We start from the raw sequence: 12,709 nt of genomic DNA on the forward strand, positions 1-12,709 counted from the left end.
CCACATCAAAGTGGAGTTCACCAGATCTTCATGGTGAAAACCACTTTGGCATTCCCTTTTTCTGCTCTGCACTCCACCCAGCAGAGTATTTCCCACAGGCGATGTGCGGTTGGCTTGTCATAGTGCTGCATGCAAACAGAATCCTTTGTTCTGTGACTGCTATGAACAAACAGATACCAAATTGAGGCTTTAGTCTGCGTCCAGAGTCATTTTTCATAGGAAAGTCAGACCACAGAATAGTTATAAACTGTGGCTGTAGCTCCTGTGTCTGAAAAGTGAAGTCATTGCATGCACTTCTTTATAATGGCCAGAAGGGGGCATCAACCACCAAGCACCAAGATGGCAATGGGAGTGAAATGCTCAGCTTGTGACATTACAGCAGGGCTTTGCTAACCAATAAGCGATGTCACGGTAAGTATGTCCATCTTTATATACAGTCTATGAGCCAGACAGAAGTTCATAGGCTCACCATTTGCAACAACATCTGTATTAAGAAGCTGAAAATGCATTGTGGTGTTGGTAGTCAGATACTGGAAAATTAAAAATAAAGTCTGAAAGTTCCTGTGTGTAGAACAATCAGTGGGGGGTAAATAGGCAAGTAAAAGCTCTGTCTGCCACAGTTTCCTGTTTGAAAGGGCTGTTGAGCTGTGAGATTGCCAGACATTTTTTGACAATGTGTGATCTTTTTAAATGAGGAAAAAGATCACCAACCATACACACTGTGTAACATGCCTGATTTAGCCAAAACCAGAATATTTGTACTGACTTTTATGACCTTGACTGAGCTGCACCAGCAGTAAGTCGTAAAAAGAAGGGGGTTATTTTTTACTCTGAATTTTGAGAAAGGAAAAAAAGCATATTAGAGAATAGCACTGAAAGTCTGCTGTATAGGTCAAACCACTGAACAAAAATGTTTTATTTCTAAACATCTCATTTCTTGGTAGCTCCAGGCAGGGATGCTGTGCTGTAGCTGAGTCCTTTTGTTCAGAAATCATCCTCTACATAAGCATCAGATTACCTCCCTCATTGAGCCAGATGTAAAACTGATTTCTCTGGTAGTTTAATCACCTCCCATCCACAGGAAGACCAGCGCGGTCTCACTCCATATTTAACCACAGGCTCAAAACTCATCCATTTGAGAAAACACTCACATTACCCTCTCTCGTATGAGTCATCCTCTCTCCCCTAACTGTCTTCATCCCCTTGTTTTAATAAGCTCTTATCTGGAAAAACCACAGTCCACTCTACCCCATGTCTTGGCTCTCTTCTTATACCTGCACTGGTCTTTGTCGCAGTCACTCAGGGGTCAAAATAATATTGTCAGGTGAATGCAGCCCTCTGACCTGATCGCATCCTGCTATTGGTACTTGTAGCTGTGGATGGTGTTGAATTTAATTCTCTTCCTTCATTGTGAGCAATTTTAGCTAAATGTTTCAAAAGCATGGCCAACCGGACTCCTGTCCAGCTGCTGTCCTTAATTTTTTATAGAAGAAAGAATAAAGAAGACAGTATTAAAATTTAATGGGGCTTCAGCTCAGTCTAGAATTTACTACATCTAGACATCCTTTTGAAACCATACCTTACCACAACCAGAGAAACTTTATTCTGTTTTTATAGTTTAAAATAATTTATTTATAATGAGGTTTATAATCTTATTTATTAATTAGGGTAAAAGGTTTATGGTTAAGTTAAAGTTGAACTAAAATTGATCCACTGTGTCCTGTTTGACAGTTGTGAAAAAAACGTATTTTCTGCAGACATGCTGGTCGCTCTGTAGTGCTGTAATTCAGTGCTTAAAATTAACATTTATTTTCAGAAAGTATACTTTTCTTAATGATTCAAAGGCCTCGCTAATAAAACAGTATTGGAAATAACTTCAGAATCAGAACCAACTTTGTTGACCAAGTATGTGTAAGCATACAATGAACTAGGCTCTGGCCATTTCTTTGCTCTCAGTGTAGGTAACAGAGACAATATTGACTACATGACATCAACATAATGCAGACAATAACAACACATGTAGCATACTTATGGTAAGGAGTGCAAAGATATTAGAATAAGGGATGGATAACTAGTGACAATATATAGAGTGTATATATATGAGGATTGTCTATTTGTATATTGTTAATATATATTCACACACAAAACAGTGTGTAAAGCACGATTTGGTTCAGGAGCAGGTATGATGGATGTTTTATTACAGACATTGAGTGTTCATCAGTGGAAAGAAACTGTACAGATGTCTGCTTGTTTTAGTGTACAGTGCTCTGCACCTACCAGAGGGAAGGATTTGGGACAGGTTGTAACCAGGGTTTGAGGCTAACTGCTCGTTTCTTGACTCTGGATTTGAACTAATCCTGAATCGAAGGCAAGTCGGCACCAATGATGTTTTTCTGCCAACCTTACTGTCAGTTGTATTCCTGTTCAGTATCCAAACCATACAGTGATGAATTAGCAGAGAGAAGACTGGATTATTGAAGGGATATCTGAAAGGGTCATGAAGAGATATCTGGACCACATTTAATGATTTGTCAAAGGAGCTTGCAAAGAAAAGCGTCTGGACTTCTTTAAGTTACTTGAAGACGTTTCACCTCTCATCCGAGAAGCTTCTTCAGTTCTAAGGTCAAATGGTGGAGAGTCCCAGATATAAACCTAGTGGGAGTAACCCCCCACAGAGGGACAAAAGGACCCCTGATGATCTTCTAATCGCCTGAGCCAAGGTGTGAAACTGGGCGTGGGTCCCAATCAGCCAGAGTTTCGGGTGAGTTCATTGTGAAACCTGGCCCCACCTTATCATGCGAATTCCTGAGATCAGATGGCCCAGGATGTGAGTGGGCGTTAAGGCGTCTGGGAAGGGATCTCAAAACTGGATTGTAGATGGCAGAGAGTTGGTGTCGTAAACCCCCGCCTCTGTTCAAAGATGGTCGCTCACAGTGGACATAGATAGCTTCTTTCACTCCTCTTTCAAACCATCTGTCCTCTCTGTCCAAAATGTGAACATTGGCATCCTCGAAAGAGTGTCCTTTATCCTTAAGATGCAGATGGACTGCTGAGTCTTGTCCTGTGGAGGTGGCTCTTCTGTGCTGTGCCATGCGCTTGTGAAGTGGCTGTTTGGTCTCTCCAATGTAGAGGTCTGGGCATTCCTCGCTGCACTGTACAGCATACACCACATTGTTAAGTCTGTGTTTTGGCGTTTTGTCTTTCGGGTGAACCAGTTTCTGTCTGACGTGTTGCTGGGTCTGAAATACACTGGGATGTCATGCTTGGAGAAAACTCTCCTGAGTTTCTCTGATACACCGGCTACATAGGGGATGACAATGTTGTTGCGTCTGTCCTTCTTATCCTCCCTCGCTGGTGTCTGGTCTTCTTTTCTGTGCCTCTTTGCTGACTTTAAGAACGCCCATTTAGGATAGCCGCACGTTTTGAGTGCTTCCTTTACATGTGTGTGTTCCTTCTTTTTTCCTTCAGGCTTAGAGGGAACATGTTCTGCCCGGTGGTGTAGGGTCCTAATTACTCCAAGTTTGTGTTCCAGAGGGTGATGGGAGTCGAACAGGAGGTACTGGTCTGTGTGTGTGGGCTTCCGGTAAACTTCGATGTTGAGGTTGCCATTCTCTTCAATGTGCATGGCGCAGTCCAGGAAAGGCAAACAGTTGTCCTTTGTGTCTTCCCTGGTGAACTTGATGTTTTTATCCACAGAGTTAATGTGCGAAGTGAAGGATTCCACTTCTTGTGTCTTGATTTTGACCCAGGTGTCGTCTACATATCTGTACCAGTGGCTGGGTACTCTCCCTTTTCCTTTAATGATTTTAACAGAAAAAAGAGGTCAAGCATCGTGTGACCACCAGGTTGCTTGGATGCATTCTCCGAAATTCAGAATTTTTATGGCAGCAGTAATATAGTGACAGCAGAAATTTCCACTAATCTGTCCTCAAAGTTCAATGGTCCTTTATCCAGATGGAAGATCACTGAAGTCTGTAGACTTAATACCCAGAAGACAATCAATGTTTGTATAAAATGGGAAATTGCCTTATAGTAGGTGAACCAGCTGATAAAACAAAGATGATATTCATGGCCATGACTCAGTTTGGTTTGTTGTTGGAGCAAATATTGTTGGTTCAGTCTCTGTTGTAAAATGGAAGCAATGCACTTTACAGTCAGTGAATAATATATTTATAAAGTAGTAGCAGCCAGGTGATCAAATGGACTTTACTGATCATCAGCAGTAACATATTCCAACATATACAACAACATATTCCCAGGAGAGGGCGCTCTAGCAAATTTACCCCCAAGGTCAGACTGAAGTAAATCTGAAACTCTACAGCCTGTTAAATGTTAAAGTTCATCACAGTATAACTAGAAAAAGGCTGAACAAGTATGACTTGTCTGGGTAGTTTGCCAAGAGAGAGCCTCTTCTCTCTTAAAAAAAAAAAAAAAAAAAAAAAAAGCTTGCCAGCACAGCTTAGGTTTTGAAATTTGTATCTAAAATAAACCTCAAGACTTCTGGATAAACGACAAAAAATTGTAGCCATAATACATTCTGTAATCCTTGTTTGTCATGCACTTAAATAAGTTCTCTCTACACCCTCATATTTGTTTCCTTGTGCATCACTTGACTCTTTCTTTACTCTGTTCATACTCAGCTGCTTCTTTGTTCCAGGCCACACTGCCTCGCCCCTCTCTCGAAAAAGAAAAGATTCAGGGTGATGTAATGGCCCAGTCAAAGTTCAGACCTCAACATGACTACAAACCTGGCAAGACCTTTAGAGAGCTGCGCATAAGTGAACAGAAGCAAACTTGTAAAGAAGGAAGAGCCATGTGACACACTGATTTTTACTTTCCACAACACAATGAAACACACCTATTAGCTTTTCATGTATTTTGAAACTGTTTTTTAGACTCTTTTTAAAAAAAAAATCTTTAATGCCCTTTGGGTTAGCTTCTGTTGTTTAAATGTGCTGTAGGCTTTGCTCTGATATGTGGTAAGCTAAAAGGAGTTAAAAATGGATACAGATCTACAGTCAATGGTATAAAAAAAATATAAAAAAATAAATTAATTCTAATAAGCTAGATACAAGTGATAAATACAAGGATCAGGTCAATCAGTAAAAAAAAAAGTAAATAAATAAATGTCAGATGGTGAGTTCACTTACAAGGTTGTATTGAGTCAAAGTCACATCTTTCTGAGGATCCATGCATCATAAAATGAGTTTAAAGGTCTGTTGTAGTTTCAGCGTGTTTAAGCTGTTCAGGTCGTTTCTATTGTTTAGATTGAGGAAGTGAATCCAGCCAATAAATGAAAACCTAAAATGTGAGGTGCTAATTCAATTTTTTTTAAAGTATTTCCATGTTTAGGTTTTCTATGATGCACTGTTTCTCTGTTTGTAATATGTATTACAAAAAGCAGAACACTCAGTGGAGATCTTTGAAATAATAACGTCCAATAGTTATTATTTTTTTGGCCACACCAAGGAATGAAATCAGTAAGCACATTCCTCCAGTTTGATTCTGAACCTCGGAAGAGGGTCAACAATGTTGTGTCATCAGAAAATATGGCAAAAAGCACTCCAACATTCATCCATGTCTATATTAAAGAGTCGGGGTGAAAGGACACATCCACATAGGGAGCCTGTGGACATCTACAAGTTCGGAGAAAATATGGCCATTTACAGAAATCCTCAGCTCTCAGTCAGTCAAGAAGTCAAGATCTCCAATAGAAGCTGGTGAGGCAATTTAAAATCACATGTCACAACCTATCCTATTAAAAGATATGGCAGCATCGTGTTGAATGCTGATGAAAAGTCTGCAAACAAAAGCATGAAATGGCCTTGCAGCTTTTCTAAGTGCTTATATAAGTTATTGAAAATAAAAAGTATCTCTCTCTGCGCTGCAGGCAGACTGTAGTGGATCTAGTTTCACATTCACGGTTAAATCATATCTCACATTTTTTTTAATGGTTCACTTTGTTAAAAACTGTTATGTTGCTTGAAGGTGATGGTCTTAAGGAAAGGGGCCAGAGGTGTTTAGCCTCTCGAAGCAGCAGCCAGAGAATATCAAAAATGTTGCCACTTGCCTAAATATTCATGTGTAGATAATGGTTTATAGAGATAACAGCGATATAGAAGATTTAGGGTGGCAGGAATCTGGTTCAATCAATGACATTTGAGAGATATGGTGATAAGCACAGCTTATGAGGACCCACAAATTGGATCTGGCCTCTCTGTTTATGTATTCCCTAAACTTCTCTCGACATCTCTGAATGCTAAGATAACACTCAGAAGAGAGACACTCAGAAACAGTAAAAAAAAAAATTTTTAAATGAAATATTTTGAGAAAATTTCAAAGTAGATTCTGTCTCGGTTGTTCATTAATTTTGGGTTTTGTATTCTTACTTTTCTCTTCTAATTCTGGAATAACAAAAATCTGGACAGAAACTAACAGACCTTTTGATTCCTATATTTGACAGGTTGAGTTTTGTATTCCTTACTCTATTCCTGCTCTAGTTTCTTCTCACTTTTGAGTAATTTGTCACATTGTATTATTTCTTTCAGATTTTTGCATGAAATGGTAAATGAACTGGTTTCCTATATATTGCTTTGCCTACTCTAATTGACTGAGCAGTTTTTACTACTCACTGATGTGCCATTCAAGTTCTCGCATGAGTGTATTTGAGGCAACTCAGAGTTCAGTATCTCTATAAACCCTGAGCCACAGCCACATACATGCATTAAAGCTCAGTAACAGCTTCTTCAAGTGATTAAGGCCATAGTTTTGATTCCCCTACAGGTGGTTTCTCATTTTACCACTCCAATACTCCAGGTATAACATTAAAATAAAAGATGCTTTTCTTCATTTCTTTTTTTTTTCTCTTTTGTGTTGTTGATAAATAGGCATTTTTCACAGTTCATGAATGATCGCCAAATCATACATACACACTTCTTGTTCCTTGCAGGAGCAAACGTGATGGCAATCGAATACAAACAAACAAAAGTAAAGGCCAAATATGTCCTTATGTCAAAGACACCACAAGCAGACGGGAACAGGTATATGCTTTCATTTCAAAACATCTGTACATGTAGTAATGCATGCAAAGAATTTTTTTTTTTTGCAAGTACAACAATTCCTGTTGGACATGTGAACACTGTAGAAAACACGTATGCATGCACACATTTATATTTGTGAGGACCATGATTAAAATGTACAGCTTGTAATCTGGATGTCCTATTTGCAAAAACACTTACTAATGGCATTTTCAGTGTACACACTCTGAGTTAGGAGATGCTGCGTGTGTGTGTTGTGCCCTTAAACAGGGGAAATAGTGAGGAGAGGTGAAAGAACGGCGCAGCACGCAGCTCTCACTCTCACTCGTCTGTATTGAGTTTCAGAAGCAATACAACCAAAACAATATTCTTATGGATGCACTCAGTCTCAGGACAACTGTATCCAAACTAAGTCACTATTGTTCGCTGCATTAGTTGATGAGAATACTTTAGATAACATGAACTGTAGCATTAGACAAAAACACATTTTTAACTCGCACATGTTAGCTGACACAGTCACTAACTTTCCACAGCAATGAAATAATACTTTAAGTACTGCATGTCTTTCAGTAGTTAACTTATACAGATAGTAACAGAAAAATCTTCACACAATATGGCGGAGTAATAGCGGAAACTAGCATACGCAGCAACAGAGATTAACTGGAACTTCTCAGCAAAATAGTCTGCAATTCACATCTTCCGCTACAATGAACAATGATAACAATGTAATAATCAACAGTAACACACATTTATACAGATTTGTGCATGACAGTTACCTTAAACAGGGGAAATAGTGAGGAGAGGTGAAAGAACGGCGCAGCACGCAGCTCTCACTCTCACTCGTCTGTATTGAGTGAAGGAGGAAGCGCGCGAACCCACCTACTGGAGCCCTGAGGCATTAACAATGGATCGACGCACAATCCACCCAGGCAAAACTTTCACTGCTTATCTCCCTCTATATTCCCACTGCATATTCTATTCGAAAACAGTCAAAGCAACAAATAAAACATTAATAAGGGCATCACATGAAATATAAGGAACAGAGATGTACAACTTCAAAACTAATCAAATTTATGATCCACCACATACTCCCCCTCAGAATAGATGTTGTCCTCAACATCCAAATGTTTAACATTTAGCACAAACGTGGAGTTATGAACATTAATATCACCAAAACCACATACAATAAACCATTGCATACTATAACTGTTTCTTGCACCTTATATGTACTCTACAAAAATAGTTTCACAAGCTGGAACTCTTTTCATACATTCTTTAGTGTGGGTTATTACCCAAAGTCTTTCAGTGTTCTCATACAGTCTGTATGAATTACAGTGTCCATGCAGTTACATTAACACAGTCTGCTGCTGGCTTGAGAACAAAGTCATTTTAGTGCAGCTTGTCAAAGCAGTCACTCTCTCCTTTGACAAATGTCCATGAGAGTGATACAAGTGGCCGTAGCCATGTGGTGTGCTTTGGATGTGTCTGTTAAGCTGCAAGCACAATATGAATCAGTTCAATGTCAAAAAGTCACTTTGAATATGAATTCTGTGTTAAACAGTCCATTTCCTTGTGGTTGGTGTGGAGTGTAAGTACATTGTCTCTGTTCAGTAATGTGTTTCGTGTTTGATCACAATGTTTCTTTTCACTCAAGTCCATACAGTTATCAATGGCAGTATGCCTGAACAGTCCGTGGAACCATGAAGTGTGTATGATGTGATGGTGTTCTCAGGTTATAACAAGCTGGTGAACCAAGCCGATCATATGTGAAGATCTTTGGTGGCTTGCGCTCTCTACGCGGTCGCTGATGCTCTTGCTCACAGGTCCTGCTGTGTTTGTCTGGAACAGGTGCAGGAACAGGTTCCTCCACTGATGGTTCCTCGACATAATTTTCCTCTTGGTCGGGTAGTTGTTCACATTGGTTCAGTACTTCATGTTCATTCTCTGGCTCAGATGACATGTTTTCCACTGTTTGAAGGTGTTTGGCTGGTTCATCAGTGCTCATAGGATTCAATGTCTGAGGATAAAGTGGCTCAAATGGCTGCTGAGATGACACTGGACAGTACTCATCATCGTCATCCTCTTCCTCAGCTTGTTCCACTTCCTCACTTGTCTCTTTTTCTTGTTCGTGGTCGCACTTCAGTTTCAACAGGCAGATGGTCACATGGCAGAAGAAGATTGCGATGCAATATCCTTGATCTCCCTTTTGCTTTCTCAGGTCTGAGTTCATAAACTGGGATATCTCTGCTGACCTGACGAACGACTGTGTGAACCACATCCTCCCAGTGGTTCCTCAGCTTGCCTGGACCTCCTCGAGGTGTCATGTTCCTTATTAAAACACGATCACCTGGCTGTAATACTGAGCTCTTCACCTTGCTGTCATAATGTCTTTTACTTCTTACAGCTGCTTTATGAGCATTTTCTCTCGTGATCTCATATGCTTCTTCCATGCCTTGCTTCCATTTTACCATGTAGTCATGATGATTGCCATCTCCTTGTTCTGAGGTCAAGCTGAACAGCATGTCGATTGGCAATCGTGGGGAGCGTCCATATAACAAGTAAAAAGGGGAGAATCCAGTTACCTCGCTGCGGGTACAATTATAGGCATAAATCAGTTTGTTAAGCGAGTCCTTCCAGTTAGTTTTCTGACTCTCTGAGAGTGTTTTCAGCATCTGGAGTAGTGTCCTATTAAATCGCTCCACTTGTCCATTCCCTTGGGGATGGTAGGGAGTAGTCCTGGACCCAGCAACTCCACAGTAGTTTTTTAGTTGTGCAAACAGATGATTTTCAAATTCAGCACCTTGATCATGATGTATTCGTGCTGGAAAGCCAAATCTTAAAGCATAGTCATTAAAGATTTTGTCTGCAGCCGTTTTACCTGATTTGGAAGTTGTGGCATACGCTTGGGCGAAGCGTGTGAAATGGTCAATGACTACAAGGATGTATTCATAACCCCCTTTGCACTTGTCAAGGTGCAGGAAATCAATTGAGACAAGTTCAAATGGGTGAGTAGTGACAATATTAGTCAGTGGTGCTCTGCTCTCATGACACGGCTTCTTCTGTTTTATGCAAACACACCTTCTGGTCACATAATCCTCTACTTCCCGTTGCATATAGGGCCAGTAAAACCGGTCCCGTATCAGTGACAATGTTCTCTCTACACCTTGATGGCCCATTTCATCATGTAGCTCCTTTACTACAGTACTTTTGTGTATTTCTGGTAGGACCAACTGTTTTCTGTTTGCTGTTTTTCTGTGCAAGATCCCATTCTCATCCATCTCCAATTTGTCCCACTCCCCCAGGAGACATATGACCTGTGGGCTGAGTTTTCTTAGTTCTGAACGTGATGGTTTTTCCTGTGTTAGTTTACACTGAATTACAGGTCCAATAGTCGGATCACTTCTCTGGTCCTGTTTGATCTGGCCTTTTGTCAGTGGAATGATGGAAACATCTGTGGCCATGGCTGAACACCTGACTGAGACACCCATGGACCATGAGACATTGGAGTCATCCTGCCTTTCCACTGCCTGTGTGGTTGCTCCAATTACATCGTATGCCATTTCCTCTGTGCATTCATTCATAAACGTTTCCATGTCTACCGGCATCCTGGAGAGGCTGTCTGCATCCACATTTTCTTTACCAGGGCGATATTTAATTGTGAAGTGAAAATCTGCCAGTTCTGCTACCCATCGACACCCTGTTGCATTCAGTTTGGCAGTGGACAGTACATAGGTAAGTGGATTATTGTCGGTGTACACGGTGAAGAATGGTGCATAATATAGGTAATCACGGAATTTTTCTGTGATAGCCCACTTGAGAGCAAGAAACTCTAACTTGCCTGAATGCAGATGGTAATTCTTCTCAGCTGCAGTTAAAGTGCGGGAACCATAAGCAATCACACGAAGCTTTCCATTCTGCTTTTGGTACAACACGGCACCTAATCCCTGGTTTGACGCATCAGTGTGAAGGGTGAATGGCTGTGAAAATTCTGGAAAGCCTAGAACAGGGGGCTGAGTTAGACAGTCTATCAGCTGCTCTAGTGCTAACTGGTGCATGTCGGTCCACTCAATAGGTGTACTCGAAGGGACACTACACCTGTTTCGCTTTGTTTGCCACTTTAATCTTGTGTTTCGCTGGGTCTCAGCATCTGCAGGTCCCTTGAGCAAGTCATACAGAGGATTTGCAATTCTGGCAAAATCCTTGATGTATTGTCTGTAATAACTTAGTAGGCCCAACATTGTTCTTAGTTCACCAACAGTACCTGGCTGTTTGTTTTTCAAAGCTGTTACAGCAGCAGTGTCTGCGGGGTCTATCCTGCTTCCCTCTGCTGACACAATCCTGCCAAGGTACCTCACTTCTGTCCTAAACAGGTCACACTTCCTTGGTTTGAGTTTGATTCCGTACTCCCTGAGTCGGCGCAGCACTTTCCTGACATCCTCAACATGATCCTCAAACGTTCTGCTAAAGACAAGGACATCATCGAGGTAAGGCACACATATTTCATCCCTTAACCCTTCTAAGCACTCCTCCATGCAGCGTTGAAATGCTGCCGGAGCATTCATCAGTCCAAATGGGATTCTGACCCACTCATACAGGCCCCAGGGGGTCACAAAAGCTGTTAGGTGTTTACTGTCTTTGCCCATGAACCCCTGGTGGTATGCTTTACCCTGGTCCAGTAGAGAAAAGAGAGTGTTGCCACCTAAGTTGTCCATGATGTCTTGTACTCTGGGAATGGGGTGGCGGTCTGGGTGAGTCTTCCTATTCAGCTCTCGGTAGTCAATACACAAGCGCAGTGTACCGTCTTTTTTTCTTACACAGACTACCGGAGAGGAGTAAGATGAGTTTGATTTTTCCACCCACCCCTGAGCTATTAGGTCCTGTAGGTAGTTTTTCATTTCCTGATACAAGGGTTTTGGTACAGAGAGATAAGTCCGTGTGACTGGCTCATTATCTTTCAACGAAATGTTCATTTGCAAGTTTTCAACACAGCCTATGTCGTCATCAGATTTAGAGAATGACTCTGACTCTTCTCTTAACATCTGACTAACAGCTTGTCTCTGGTGGTCATTCAGGTGAGTCAAGTCGACAGGTGGGTCCCATTGTTCACTTTTAGGTGTGTTCTCACCTGAGCTCTTAGCCTGGATGGGACGGACTGATGCAGTAGGGAGGCAGTCAGTTTTGAATACATTAGCAGGATATATTGATGCAACAGACTGCACAGTTCCAATAACAGTCCTACTTGGCAGTGTGATGTCATGGCTGGTGGGATTTTGTACACTAATGACAATTTTTGGTGTCATACCAGTCTTTATTAAAACAAGGGTATCACAGAACTCGAGTCCTTCAGGCCACTGTGGGTTCTCATGAGGCTCGAAGATCAGGGTTCTATCTTCTTTGAAAGGTGGGGCTTGCACTCGACACTCGATTTGGAGGGAGCTGTGTTTAGGCACTTCAACTCTCTCATTTGTTGTTCTTACACTGTGCTCACATGGCTTTCCCACTGTCACTGCATTAACAAAAGCTCTTGCCCTACTCTTTCTGAGGTGAGGAAAAGCTACTTTTACTGTTTTCATGAGTTTCTCTTTATTCTTATTGTTTGTCTTATCCTGTACTCTGTTTGCAACTAGGTGTGAAATCACATTGAAGCCAATTATGGGGCATGACTGTTGGTT

The sequence above is a fragment of the Rhamphochromis sp. 'chilingali' genome (genome assembly GCF_963969265.1).
Source record: "Rhamphochromis sp. 'chilingali' genome assembly, chromosome: 1".
Taxonomy (NCBI): domain Eukaryota; kingdom Metazoa; phylum Chordata; class Actinopteri; order Cichliformes; family Cichlidae; genus Rhamphochromis; species Rhamphochromis sp. 'chilingali'.